Source organism: Coloeus monedula (genome assembly GCF_965178545.1).
Source record: "Coloeus monedula genome assembly, chromosome: 1".
Classification (NCBI taxonomy): domain Eukaryota; kingdom Metazoa; phylum Chordata; class Aves; order Passeriformes; family Corvidae; genus Coloeus; species Coloeus monedula.
This window is the reverse complement of record NC_138781.1, coordinates 47,076,383-47,090,740: the sequence shown is the minus strand read 5'-3', so window position 1 is coordinate 47,090,740 and position 14,358 is coordinate 47,076,383. Positions and strand designations below refer to the sequence as shown.

At 35.4% G+C, this 14,358-nt stretch overlaps 1 protein-coding gene across 1 annotated transcript in view; it reads right to left on the bottom strand.

Annotated features, from left to right (window-relative positions):
* Nucleotides 1-14,358, bottom strand: part of BBS9 (Bardet-Biedl syndrome 9) — a 286,626-nt gene that overhangs the window by 114,048 nt on the left and 158,220 nt on the right. The gene's annotated exons all lie outside the window — the stretch shown is intronic.

Here is a 14,358-nt window from a genome sequence, read left to right as displayed (position 1 = left end):
CATCTTAGTATTTTTCAACATTGCTTTATGAGCCGTTCACTAGACAACACAATCACTTACAGCTTTTTCTTGAAATGTGTTCAAATGCCTATGTTTAAAATACGAAGAGAAGTATAATCTACTATTTGTAGTAGTAATAGTAGTAGTAGCATCAGCTAAAGATAGCTGTAGTGGCTTGCAGTGGAATAGGTTGATGTAAATTTATTTCAGAACAGCTGTGGTCAGGACACTGGAGGATGCGTCACTATTCCACAGCAAAAAGACGGCCTTACAGCAAGTGCATTGCCAACAATACAGTACACAGCTGAGCTGCATCTTTTTCTCACAGCCCTCACAGGAACACCACTAGCAAGCAAACAAACCCATGTACTCATCTATTGTGCTCTGAAAGCACATGTTTATAAGCAGCACATCAACTCCCAATGGGGTGCACAGAATTTTTATCTTCATGTCAGAGTTGTTCTATTTTGAAAAGACATGTTCTGCTCCAGGCCCCATAAAAAGTGCATCAAATTTGCAGCAGCACAGGCTATTCTCCCTTTACAAACTAAATGAGTAAAACAGTTAAAAATAAGGTTGCATTCCTAAGTAGGAGAGTTGCATTTTCCCTGGCAGTTTCAGAAGCACTGGCAAACCATGTCCTGCAGAAATGTACCACCCTGACATTTAGCGAGGATAAAGCATGGCAGCTCTAGTGAACCCTGTGAAAACACTCAGTCCTACCAGATGAAGAACTAATACAGCATCTTTTGCTCCTAAGGAAGAGTAAAGATACAAGCTGCTTTATCCAAATAGACCCTCAGAGAAAGTGTAAGGTGTATCACAGGATTTATGTTTGATTTACAGCAAGCAAATTTTGTCACTAAGAAAGGATGGTTATGAGTAAATGTGTCACTGTGCAGACCCATGACCCATGACAGCTTCAAATATTTAGGATACCTGCTATGAAAATAGAAGAGAAAATTGGAAATTAGAAAAATCTTTTCACGTTAAAATACCGTAACAGTAGCGTCATCTGACATGGCATTAAATATAAATATACCAACAGCCTAAATGAAAAAAAAATCTGTAAACCAATACCTCTGTTGCCATTTGAAAATTGTGACTAAAATGTAAACGACAAGATTTGAGGAAATGGAAATCAGTGCTTTAAAAGTCAATTTAGATATCTTTCATTCTTATTGTTCAGATAAAATATACACTCTTAAACGCTAACCTGTAAATACAGGATACAAAATTAAGGTTTCTTGTCCAAAAGAACTATTAAGAATGGCATCATACATTTTAGTTTTATAACATTTTGTAACAGCATGAGCAAAAACTCACCAAGTCAATTAGTATCCATTGAATTTCTACATGCAAATAAAAGAACTTTTCTAACATTCATTTTAAAACCTGAAATTCAGTAACTTACATAGCCTTGAGGACTGACAGCCTTTGGTGCCAAAATATTTCATTAGTTATCAATGCTGACAATAACTGATTAAGAGCTGGAAAAGGTCTATTTGCCCTTAGCTGGAACATACTACTAGTTAAAAGGAAGCAGGACATCCTGATTTTTATTCTAATGTAAGAGATTTATTGAGATATACCTGTCACGATACCATCAGAAGTTATTACAATTAAAAGCAAAATTAACTTCTTCCATAACTTTATTTTACTGAGAATAGTGAGGACTGAAATGTTACCAGTGACATACTATTTTACAAAAAAAGAAAATTTTGACAGAACGCACAGAACAATACTATCAGCATCAATATTAAGAGTAGTAATAAAATGTTACTTGTGCAAGGGTGCCAATAACTGTTTCCTATGAACTGTTTTTAAATACTGGTTTTTTATAAAGGCATTCCATGTGCTAAAAGCACTGTTCTCAGCAGGGCAGGATTTCACTAGGATTCTTGAGACAATAATTATTTCAATAAGTGACCAGACAAGAAAGCAATATATGGTTATATTTTTACTCATTTTTGAGACAGTGAGTCTTTGTGCCTCCTCCTTTCTACCTTGCTCTTCCAATACCCGTATTACCTTCTAAATGAAGGAACTACTCAAATTTGCTAAACATGTCCCTTAACTTGTTCGGATGCATGGGGGAGCATGACTGCAGCCTCATCTACACATAACCTGCCTCAACACAAGCAGTACCCACTTCTTCCACTGACACTAACAGGAAATTCCATTTTCTTGCTCCAATCAGCACAGGTACATATCCTCAAGATAACAATGGATACCCTTGACAACATGCTATGATTTCCCACAGGAAGAAAGGTGCGGAGACCACACTAAGGCTATTGTCACACAGAGAGAAGGGAAACATTCAAAGCAAATTGCAGATTCTCGCTAGACTGGAAAGGAAACTGGATAAGGCACAAATACACACTACTGAATACAATATTTAAACCATGGTAGACCAGGATTTTGTGATTCAAAAACATTTTACAATTCAGAAGGACAGCTATCTGGAGAAAAAAAAAAAAAAAAAGACCTTTTCTGCTACAACTACAAGCTTTTTCATTTCATACTTCAAAAGTTCTACTGATGGTGTATATTCTGACTTCTATGATGAGAACTTCTTTAAGTTAAAAGAACTCTGAATTTTTGTATATCTCTATATACATTTCAATAAGTATTCACTGAACATCTGTTTTAGCAAGCATTTTCAGTTTTTATGCACATGAAATCCTAAAAGAAATCACAGCAACAAAATAATTCGCATTCATTCACAATTAAATGAATGGTATAGATCTGAAAAGTGAGATATTTAAGCAAAAAGGGGGGAAAGAGAAGGAATAGTAGTATATAAATCTACACACTGGAAATGATCCAAGCTGAGAAGTCCTCCAGATGTCAGTCGGTAAACAGTGCTTCATAAAATGAATTTCCCCATTAATTGTTGGCAGGAATAACATCTAGAATATGTTATTACATCTGACCCACTCTTCCCCCTTTTCTGCGTAGCTAAATTCTTGTCTGGCATCACAGATCTTTTATCAGTTGTGATAAATGCAAGAAAGCAAGCTTTTGTCAGCAAAACTGTTTGATAGGGTACAACATGCATAAAATTACATTCAAGTTAATTGTGAACTTTGTTCACCAAAGGAAATGAGACTTCTCTTGCTTATTTTCACTACATCTGTTTTTGTAACACTTTTGGTTCTTCAGTTGGAAAAAGATACCCACACCCAAAGGAAACATAAACACATAACACATATTGAACAAAAATTAAGTACTGACAGTTTTCCTACGGGTTCCTATCACCATGCTTTTACACATTTTAATACGGCTTTAAAAGTTGAAAAACAGGAAAACAAAAGTGGTATACATCAGAAAAAATGAAAAGGCGCTTTGAGGTAAAGGGTATTTGAGTTTCCTTTTTCTCTTCCACTCAATCACAACCTAAACTATGCATAAAGTTTCCATTTTCCTCTGAAATTAACTCTTACAAGAGTCCACAGAAAGAAGAAAAAAAGCTTCCTGAGCAGTTTTTGGCAGCAAGATAGTCAAAATGTGAGCAGGAAGCTCTGTAAACAGCAGGTTTTGCATCCATCTGTATACAATTATAAAACGGAGATAATCTAAACAGTAAAATTATTTCGTAGAGATTCCAAAAAGCTGTACCCAACACCATGTTCACTTAGGTTTTCTGTTCTGTCGACAATTTTAGGAAAGTGTACACCGAAAACGCAGTCTAATGCTTTAGAGGTTATTCTCTCTAAAAGAGTTAATCAATTACCTGTACTGATTCTGCTAGCTATATTTATTCAAGTCCTGTAAATTTTATTAGGATCTGCCCATCAGAAGGTAGCTTGCCTGTTGAAATAAGCACTGTGTGCAGGTTGTGAAGATAGGTAATGTTATTGCTGCTTTTTAAATGGAAGATAAAACAACAAAATCTATAGAAGAAAACAATACATATTTGAGTGTATGATGAGATCTAGGGAACATTAATTCACATACCAGCCCTGGATTAGAGTCTATCATTTGAATAGACATGATAAGAAGGCAAACACATTTCCATTGCAGAGTTTGAGGAGAAAGAGGGAAAATTATGAGGAAGGGAAAAAGTAAGGGAGAGAAATAGGGAGGGAGAAAGAGAGAGCAGGGGGACCAAGACAGAAAGGAAGATGGTGGGGGGGAGGGGAGGGCGAGGCAGAGAAAAAGGATTTTTTTTTTTTTTTTTTTTTTCCTCCTAAATGGGTGGCTGATAACAAACACTGTTACAATTCACAGCAGCAAACAGTCCAGGTTTAGTTCAGATATTCACTTGCAAAATATAGAGTCATTAAATAATCAGCTATAGATTTCAGAACGTATCACTTAAGTCTCACAGTAGCTACAATCCTGCAGTCACACAATTCCATTGTTGTCTGTCTGCTTTGACACAACCAAATTCAACGAAATGATGGAAAATATTTCTGTATTACATTCCAGTAGAATAATAAATTAGAGGAAAAAATTATACCAACAGAAAATGCAGTCCAAGGTCATAGCAAATCACCAAAACATATTTTCAATGGGAGCACACAGAGACTTACTAGACTGTTGTTCTGATTTACTCATTTTACTGAAATGTTTCTTAACAAAACTTCCAGTTCTTAAATTCCATAGCTTTTTTCCTTTAATAAGTTGTCACTATTTGCACAGAGAGCTATGCAGAGATAATTCACACCAATTGTGTGGCTTCTGTTTGAGCTTGTAGACAATTCAAGTATTTTGAACATGTCTGAGTTCATAAAACCCTGACTTACAAAGTTCAGGCTACTTTGGCAGCAGAAGCTCTTTATGGGAGCAACTATGGTGTTTAAACTGTCAAATAGTCTTGGCCATTCTTCCAGGATGAGGTTCAGTGCATGTGGTATGCAAGTCATACGAATGGCATTGGGAAACACATTGCTAAGAGCAGATCCAACAGCTGTTTTCATTAAAGACACATTATTGGACATTCGGCCAAGAACATAAGATCAAAATTCAGTAGTACCCTTACTAACTCAGGACTGAGAATGCCAGAACAGCAAACTACACAAATGCCACCCAAGATCTACCAAAGGCACTTGTTACACACCGTGAACAAAGGATGAATGATGACAGTTGCGCTTCAACCACAAGTGAACTGCTCCTTCCAACCACCTATTCACCTGATGAGCACAGACTGGCTGAAAAACATGCTCTGTGTTCTGGTATGTGTTGGGAGAGGCAACTTACTGAATTCTGTAGTGCTTGGCAGATTTCCATCTGCTTTTATGTAACAGAAAAGAAAAATCAGCTTACAAATGGAATTTTTCAAGGGGAATTTCAACTCTTGACAAACAACATAACCATAAAAATCACTATCTTTAGAGTACACTGCCTCACAAAACACCCGGTGTTTTTTGTTGACTGGGTCTCACATCCTCTTCGCCATGCTCAGCATATCACTAAGTATAGCTTTTGTTTATCTTAATTAGACATTAATTTTTTTCAAAATGCTTAAATACTGCAGTAGCAGATACAGAATATACTGTCATCAACCTATTTTCAGGACAACATTCTCTATTCAGTAACAAAGTAATTTCATGCTACCCTTTTGTGGAGCAAGAATATGCAAGCCTTTTGTTTTGGTTTACACAGATAAATTTATCTCATGCACATAAATATACACATATATGTATTAGGATATATGCACATATGAAACACAAAGAATTTTACACAAAATAATTTTTTTTAGTAAGACTTTTTTTGACTCTCTAGAGCTTGTATTTGTCGCATTGTTTTGGTAATACACAGCTGTAAGAAGACTACCAGACCTTTAGACTTTTATACTAATTTACATCAAAAACTTAAAAAGGTAACGCTCCCTAAAACATACACTTTCCTGATTATTTTTTCTAAAAGCATATTCAAATTAATTTCCATTGTCACATCTGGTTTCTATCTGCCAATAGAGAGCACCTCAAAGACAGTGTTTGGAGGAGCTGCGATCTCTGGAGCATGCTTGTCAAAAAAACTTTCTCAATATTGTCTTCATGTAGTCTCTAACCTTTCTTCAGCATACAGTGAAAGCAAACAGAATAAAACTGACTTTTATGATCTTGATAACAAACCATCCTAGTATCCCTCATTCTAAAAAATTTAGAGAAATATTTTGCTTCCATTCCCATTTAAAGCACTTGCACTTCCTGGAGCACAATATGAAGCTTTCTTCCAATTGAAGACATAAGCACGCATCGCCACATATATAGACAGTATATGCTTGTATGTATGCGTATACACAAATTTTGGACTTACTAGGGAAGGAAGGGCAAGTCCTCATTCCCTGCACTTAGAAGTTGAAGAGACAGTAAATGCTTGTGGCATAGTTTGCAGTGCTGTAACCTATGACTTACAAAAATGTTCCATCACACAACCATAGTGCAAAGACTCTCAAAGTGAGTTGTCTTTGACTGATTCAGGGGAACAAATAATTATTTACCTTCAGGGAGTTTACAGTGTTCTGGCCTAAGCAAAACAACAACAGGAGGAAGCTAAAAAGTGCAGGTTAGTGAAAATGGGATTTTTATCTTAGCTGTGAACAAGAAATAAAAGATAATGCAATTTGTTGCATGAGGCCTTGTTATGCTGGGTATTTTGGATGCTTGAGACAGCCTTGACAGAACAGTAGTATGACAGAAACAGTTGATGAAAGATCTATGCCTAATCCAGATGAGCAACTGAGTGAAATCGAAGAAAAAGCATTTGAGATGTAACCTAATGCATAATTTTGGGCTAGAGAATAAGACCTACTGACATCAGATGTAATATCAAATACACTGTGGATAACAGAAGACAGTGGACTAGTAACTTGGATTAAAATGTAGGTACTGAAGAATGTATGTTGCTCAGAAAAACAACATTAAATTGGTAGAGTAATACTTCATAGCACTATTGTGATGGGCTACTGAAAGAGAAGTATACAGAATTGGTCACTTTGGAAAACTACTGTAAAGTAGTTTAATACACAAAATGTCAAATTTTAGCTACAGAACACAAATATCTGATTTCAATAGCAATTGCAGTTGTGTTAATATTATGAGAGTTGGAAATGAGAGTATTATGGAAATGAAAGATATGAAATCCACAGAAATAATCACAGGTTGACAGAAGAAAATGGTTCCAGTGTGATGACTAGTAAAATTTTGAAATCCACCTGACAATTTTCCATGTAAGGATCTAGAAAGGAGTAACACTATTGAACAAGACACTGGTAAGACATCTAGAACACTGAGTTCAATTCCTGTTACCATGTTCATGACAGGTTAAATAAACCTGGAAAAGTTCAGATGAAGATTACTAAGATCATATAGGAATCACATACCTTATTGACACTTGAACAGATGATCTGTCTTGCTAAGCTAAGACTGATAAAAATGGAACAGACTGATCTTTATCAACAATGCAATTAGGCCAGAAACCCTTAGTGTTCGACAAAATAAAAGACACTCTTAGAAAAGGATTAATTAATTTTTACTGGAAACTAGGTTTCCGACTACCAAAAGAGCAAGGGCTTTGAATCACTCCTGAACAGAAACCACGGAGGTAAATAATTCTGTTTATGAATGGGACTAAATTACCTTATTCTAACACAGAGATGGAGTTTCTGAACAAGGGGTTTCTTTTCTACCTTCCCCTCCAAATAGAAAATATAGGTAATAGAGGTCAAAACAGATACAGATTTATCGATTAGTATTCTGAAATTACCCAATTATCTGTTATCTAATTATGAGTACTTATCCAATCTAAGAACATAAATAAATTACTACTATCTATTTATCTAACAATATTTTCACAGCATTAAAAGTGAACATGAGATCACAAAATAATACACTACATGGCTACTTTAACCAGCTACAGGAAGTAACCATCAGATCACAACGGAAATAAAAATTATAAAGATCCTGGGAGCAAATATCATTGAAAATACTTCATTTAAAAAGAAGCCATGATATTGTACATGCTTAAAAACTCTGGTTCTGACAATTCTGATTCTCAATAATATTTGGAAAACAAGCTTAGTAAATTTACACTTGGAGAGACAAAATATAAAATGCTAAGTGCCGAAATTTCACACAGGTAATCTGGCATTGTATTTTTAAGAGGGTAATGAACTAGCTTCCTGCATCTCCTGATAATATTTAGAAATATGTAGATCAAAGAATGAAATAAACATGGATAAAAGCATCGTCTTTTAATGTTATTGAAATAAACCTAGTAAACATCTATCTGGTGGATTTAGAAGACAAACTGTATAGAGACTGCTTGGGTGTGAAGAGCTTAGGAAATCAAAGCATTCATAAGAAAATTCTCTTTTTTAGTAACACTGAAGTTCCTTTCCACAATTGAAAAGCAACCTTTGCTGAAAATTCTTTCTTTTCTGCTAGTTATATCAAAGATATAATTATTTTCATGTATTGGAAATTTCTACTTTCTTAGTTCTACCCAAATACTAGATTTGTCCCTAGTATGTAGAACATGTAAATAATATTGTTTAGTCATCAATATGTTGGTTTTACTTAATAGTCAACTATGATTTTTATTAATTGCACTGGGAGCTAAGAATCAATCAAATTATACCAACCTATCTTTGCTCCAATACTGCAAAAAAACCCATACATTACTTGTATTTACTTTATTTTCACTAGCATTTAATACTTCATTTGCTATATACTCCACTGACCAAATAAATCCAAGTGTGATCTTTTGTTAGCTCAACCTTCTACAGCATTAAAATCTCCAGGACTGACTTTAAGAGGAATCCAGAAAAAGCAACTTTGGCTCCATTAAGTATCATAATACCATTAAATTAATTTAGTTTATTTGGAGGAAATGAGCACAAAACTGTACATAATAGTTTAAAATTACATCTTATCCTGTAGACAGAATTTTTTTCCTCTGTTTACAGAACTTCCTATTCAGCAAATTTTACTCTTCAAGCTGCACAGAATTTCATCCTTTCACTACTACTACACCTATACCTGTGTAAATCATGCAATTTTACTAAAGTTAACACCATTCAAATGTTATGAAAATGATACAACTGAAGGATAAAAAATTTTGCATATATAAACTTTTTGTATCATATCTCTGGCAAGCATTTTAAGAAGTAGGCAGGAGATTGATGCGCTTCATGTGATAAACCCTAAATAGAATCGCTTTTACAAAATTGCAAAGTATCTTTTGATCAAACACAAGGTATCTGAAGATCTGAAAAACCATGCTTCCAAAAATGTCTAACTAAATCCTAAATGTCTGGCTAAAATCCTGGCACTGAAAATTTCAGGCAGGGGGAAGAGATTCAGTTTGGCTAATGTCATAAAATGAATTACATCCACTAGAAGATAATGAATAGTTAGGGAGAACTCTGTTCAAATCCAGCTGCTTTTTTTTTTTTCTAAAAAGCAAGGTCTGTTTTTACAATAAAAATGCTATGTCTGAAACAAAGTGGCTTTTTATATGAGCAGGCACCAGATTAACTGTTCTGTTTCATTTTATTTAAAAGCTGAAATTGCTGCTACTGTCTAAGATAATAAATAAAGTAAATGACAGAGCAAGTGATGCTCTCGGTCTGCTACTTTTATGCCTTATGCTTATTTAATTCTCTCAATCAACTCTCTAGTTTTTAAGTATCGTCTTTAGTTTGACCAGGACAAGGGCCTACTCATTTTTTTAAAATGCTATATTTCTAAATGTGATTGGATACCCTGAAATCTGCTAAAGTAAAAAGTGAAAATTGTATGCAAAGGGCAGTCCCTACTTCCCTTCCCCTCCAAATCACATTTTTCTTTGTTTTGTACAACATCAGTACATGCAAAAGAAAGTCTATTTCAACTTAAACATACATTTTGTAATGCTTATTTTAAATAAAAAATAATTTAGAAATGTCTACCTCGCAAGATAAAGACTAAATTATCAAACACGCTATTCAAAATACAACTAAAAGTATTGGACAAATAATATGAAACTGGAGAGATCTTATGGCTTGCTTTGCCCAATCACACCAATCAAGAAAAAAAGAGAGGAAACAAGTTTAGAGGTCCTGCCAGGAGCCTGCTCCAGGCCAGACTCTCCATGGGGTCCCAGCCTCCTTTGGGCACATCCACCTCCATGGGCTACAGGTGGATCTCTGCTCCACCATCTGCTTTCACGGGCTGCAGGGGTAATCTCTGCTCCTATACCAGGAGTAGCTTCACCACCTCCTTCTCCACTGACCTTCGCATCTGCACAGCTGATTTTCCTCACACATTCTCACTCCTCTCTCCAGCTGCAGTTTAACAGACTTTTTCCCCCTTCTCAAATACATTATCCCAGAGGTGCTGCCACCATCCCTGATGGGCTGGGTCTTGGCCAGAGGTGGGTCTGTCCTGGAGCTGGGAGGCATTGACTCTGTTGGACATGGGGAAAGATTCTGGCAGTCTTTCAGAGAAGCCATCCCTGCAGCCCCCAGCTACCAAAACCCAGCCATACAATACTCAATAAACCATGTTACAGAACTAGACCAAAAGAACATACTAGTATCCCTTTTCCTAGGCTATAAACACTACTTGGTTTGGAAAGTTAAATATTATTCGAAACTGGATTTTATTGTCTAAAGCCATTCTCAAACAAAGGTAAGATTTTGCAAAGATTGATATGCTTTAAATTATTTGGTGGACTTTATGAAGCCACTGATTAAAACACCATGCCTGCTGCTTCTCCTATACTTCAGCAACGTCACTTCTCCTTTACCAGTTCTTTTTACAGTCCACCTCTTCTTTCTTTAAACCATCTTGCCACAGCACTGACTTACTAGCTATACTTTCTCTATTTGCACATTACTTGAAAGAAACTAACTAGTCCAAATACCTGTATCTGAGTGGCAAACCAAAGATCATCTAAAAATACGGCATCCAAAGATCATCACTGTAGCTTGTTGGCGTCACACCTATGATATGTGATATCAAATTCTTTTGACAGTTCATTAACAGCATGAGCAATCTCTCAGTGCCCACAATTGTGGGCTATCTAAATTATCTAAATATTTTAGTCAAATTTACTACAAACACTAATATCAAATATTGTCCTCTTCATCCCATTAGACAGAAGATATGGAAAAACAATTACATCATTTTGACTGATGGGTTGGGGATTTTTTGGACTTGATATCAACTTTTTCTCCAACAGCACCAAAATTCCTCCTGACCTTGGTAAGATCTGACTCCTTCATTAAAAACAGTAACTTGATGGGGGACAAATTCTATAAAAAAAAAACAACACCCACCAAAATTGCCACAAACCACCACTATGTAAACATCATGCTACTTAATTTCCTTCCATTAAAAGTCTGTGTTCATATAAAGAATTTGTTGTATAGCCAAGCTCACTGAATGTCTGTGGCATTATGATTCTCTTCAAGTAACCTTCTCTCAAGATTGCTGAAACACACTAGGTTGTCTTGGCTCCCCTCCATAAAATAAGCTTAATGACTTCAAACACAGAATAAACAAAGGCCAAGGATACATTTCATTGGTAAAAAAGTGTTTTCTGCCCCTTTGCTTTAATTTGGTCATGTCTACAATAACAAGTGAAGCAGAGCAATAGTAGCTTGTCTTGAGAGTCTAAGACTTCTCCACTTGAAGATTCAGTGTCCTATCTGATCATGTTCCAAAGTCTTTTTAACTCTGTTCTTTTCTGAAACTTCAAGTTTTGATCATAACTTCATATTCAACAAGCAGTTCCCTTCAGGCCAATGTACTTTCTTCCTCATTGAAAATTTATTAAATCAGACCAGTATCTAGAACACAACACATTCCTCAACATTCTGAGTATATGAAAACAAATTAGAGGTTTTCAAAGCCTTGAGAAAGATTATTTTAATTAACAGATGAACTCAGGAATAACTTCAAATAAAAGATAAAGTGATTATATTATTTTTATGAAGCACTACAACATTTACATTAAAACACTAACACTTTGTTCATATATAGAAAAATTATTTGTTAGAAATGCTAAAAAAAAAAATTCATTGGCTAAATATAGATTTTTCCCTTTCCAAATGACCCAGAACTAAAAGAGAAATTGGAAAAGACATTGTCTAGATAATGATTTACCTAAATAGAGTTACTGAAATCCAGCTCCAGTTTCCGTTCTGTAGCCAAACAGCCTGTAGGTATAATATCTTCAGCTGGCACCAGGCTTAATGCTTTTTTATTGATCTGCCCATGGCTTAAGTGCACACATAGGATATGGATTGTTAAACAATTCTTGTTATCTATCACTGATTATGGAAATATAATACATCTTGCAGCAGCATCTGCACTTTCTCTAACATGAAATGCTACTTAAAGTAAACTGTCCATTTTATCCCATGGACTCTCTAACACCTGTGGGGGTTTTTGTACACCAGCTAAATGGTTGAATTTGTTAAGTACCAATTACACAAAAAGCCCTCTGTTACAGCCCATGGTACAAGTGATAACATACCATTAGATTCCTTGTATTTGAATTGCAACAAATGCAATGTATAATTATAACTAAAAGTAATAAAGTGCATTCTGATTCTTTGTATTTCTTCTCTTCCCCAATTGATCCTTAGCTTCTTCTCATTTGAAGATTTCAATAAATTTGTGGGATTTGCTCAAGTCAGTCTTTGCAAATGGTTTGGGACAGCTATTAATACTACATACTGTTTCCTATTTGGTGCCCAGTAGGAATTAATAAAAATAAATGAATGCAATTTTCATATTTTCTTTATACTTTTGTCTCTGTACTTGTCACGAAGACAAGAGTATAGCACTGCCATCATGGCATCAAAGTTACAGGGAAAAATGAGGCTTCTGCAGTCCTCTAGTTTCTTTCCTCCCAAAATGGAATTCCATATTTGTGTTTTCCTTTCTATTAACATCAAATTTGCAGTAAGCTAAAAAACACCTTCCTTTTGTCCAAACACTGATAAAAGACGTCCCTGCTGTGAATTCCAGACTCTGAAGATACTTTTAAAAGAAGTCTACTTCAGGGTTCACTCTTATCCATTCCGCTAAGTCAGGTTACCAACCACTACATGAATGTGAGTAGAACAGTAACAGAGAACTGTCAAGTAAACAGGAGAAATCCTGACTAAATTAAGTCAATGGCAAAACTCCCAGTGACTTCAATAGGGCCAGGATTCCACCCTTATCTTGTTGATCAAAGCAATTATTTCACTGTTCAGAGAGACCAGACTGCTGCACCTGCCAAGAATTTCTTAAAGCAGCCTACCAGGGTGAGTCTTACTTATATATACCTCTATAACTATTCCTTTTTCCTTCTACTAAGATAAACTCTTGAACTGACAAAAATACAGCATCATAAACAGCATCCACAACAAAGATCTTTCCTTCATATTAACAAATGTGCCAGACGTAACAAAGCTCTCCTTAGCATGACTTTACCACTGGTCTGCAAATTAATTATTATCACTCCCTCAACACCTCTTCCCAACCACAGATGGTCATGCCTGCTGAAGTCGCATACCTGCATTAAATAAGAATTATTTGACCCAACAAACAAAGTGCTTTCTTGGTTTGGCAATGCTGTATTACTAAAACGCTTCCTATTTTACAGTGATTCACAAAGCACACACTGGAAAGAATATCTTCTATATACCATGGACCCAAATTCAGAGTAGATTAACTGTGAATAGTATAACTGAACACCTCTTCTATTTCATCACAGGGTTTACAATATACACTGTAACTACACTAACCAAAATTATATCATGTATATGCAATTCAGTAGCCAGAGAGAATCAACTTACCCACATGAGAATCAATTTCACACTAAGCAAGAAGAAAACTGTTTTTAATGTGTTGCAAAAACAACCAAAAACAAGGCTCTTTTTGACATAGATACTAGTATTTTTTATTTGGAAATATTTGAGAAATCTGTTGTAAAATTGTACAACAAGCATTTTTCCCTTGATAACTAATTAAATGAAATAACCAAGCACAACTGCTTCATTTTTTCTCCTCAGACTGGGAAATTATTGCAAAGTATTAATTCTGCCAATACAGTCCCTTTGTAGGGAAACATGGCAGTTGTTTACTGCCAAAGGCATCACAAGAACTTGTCTTACTCTCAGAAGGACTTTTAATCACAGGAGCATAAGAAAATCCTGTCTGTAACACGTTGTATGAACCTTGCTAGATCTTAACCTCTAACTACTTCATCATAGCTGGCTGCAGTCCATTTTACATTACTCCATAGAATCTCCTCCATTGCAACACTTTCTGATAGAATGTAAACAGATCCAGGATATCTAACATAATTTATTGCACTAACTTTAATCTCCCACGTAACTTCTGTCGTATTGTTCCGTGCTTTATTAAC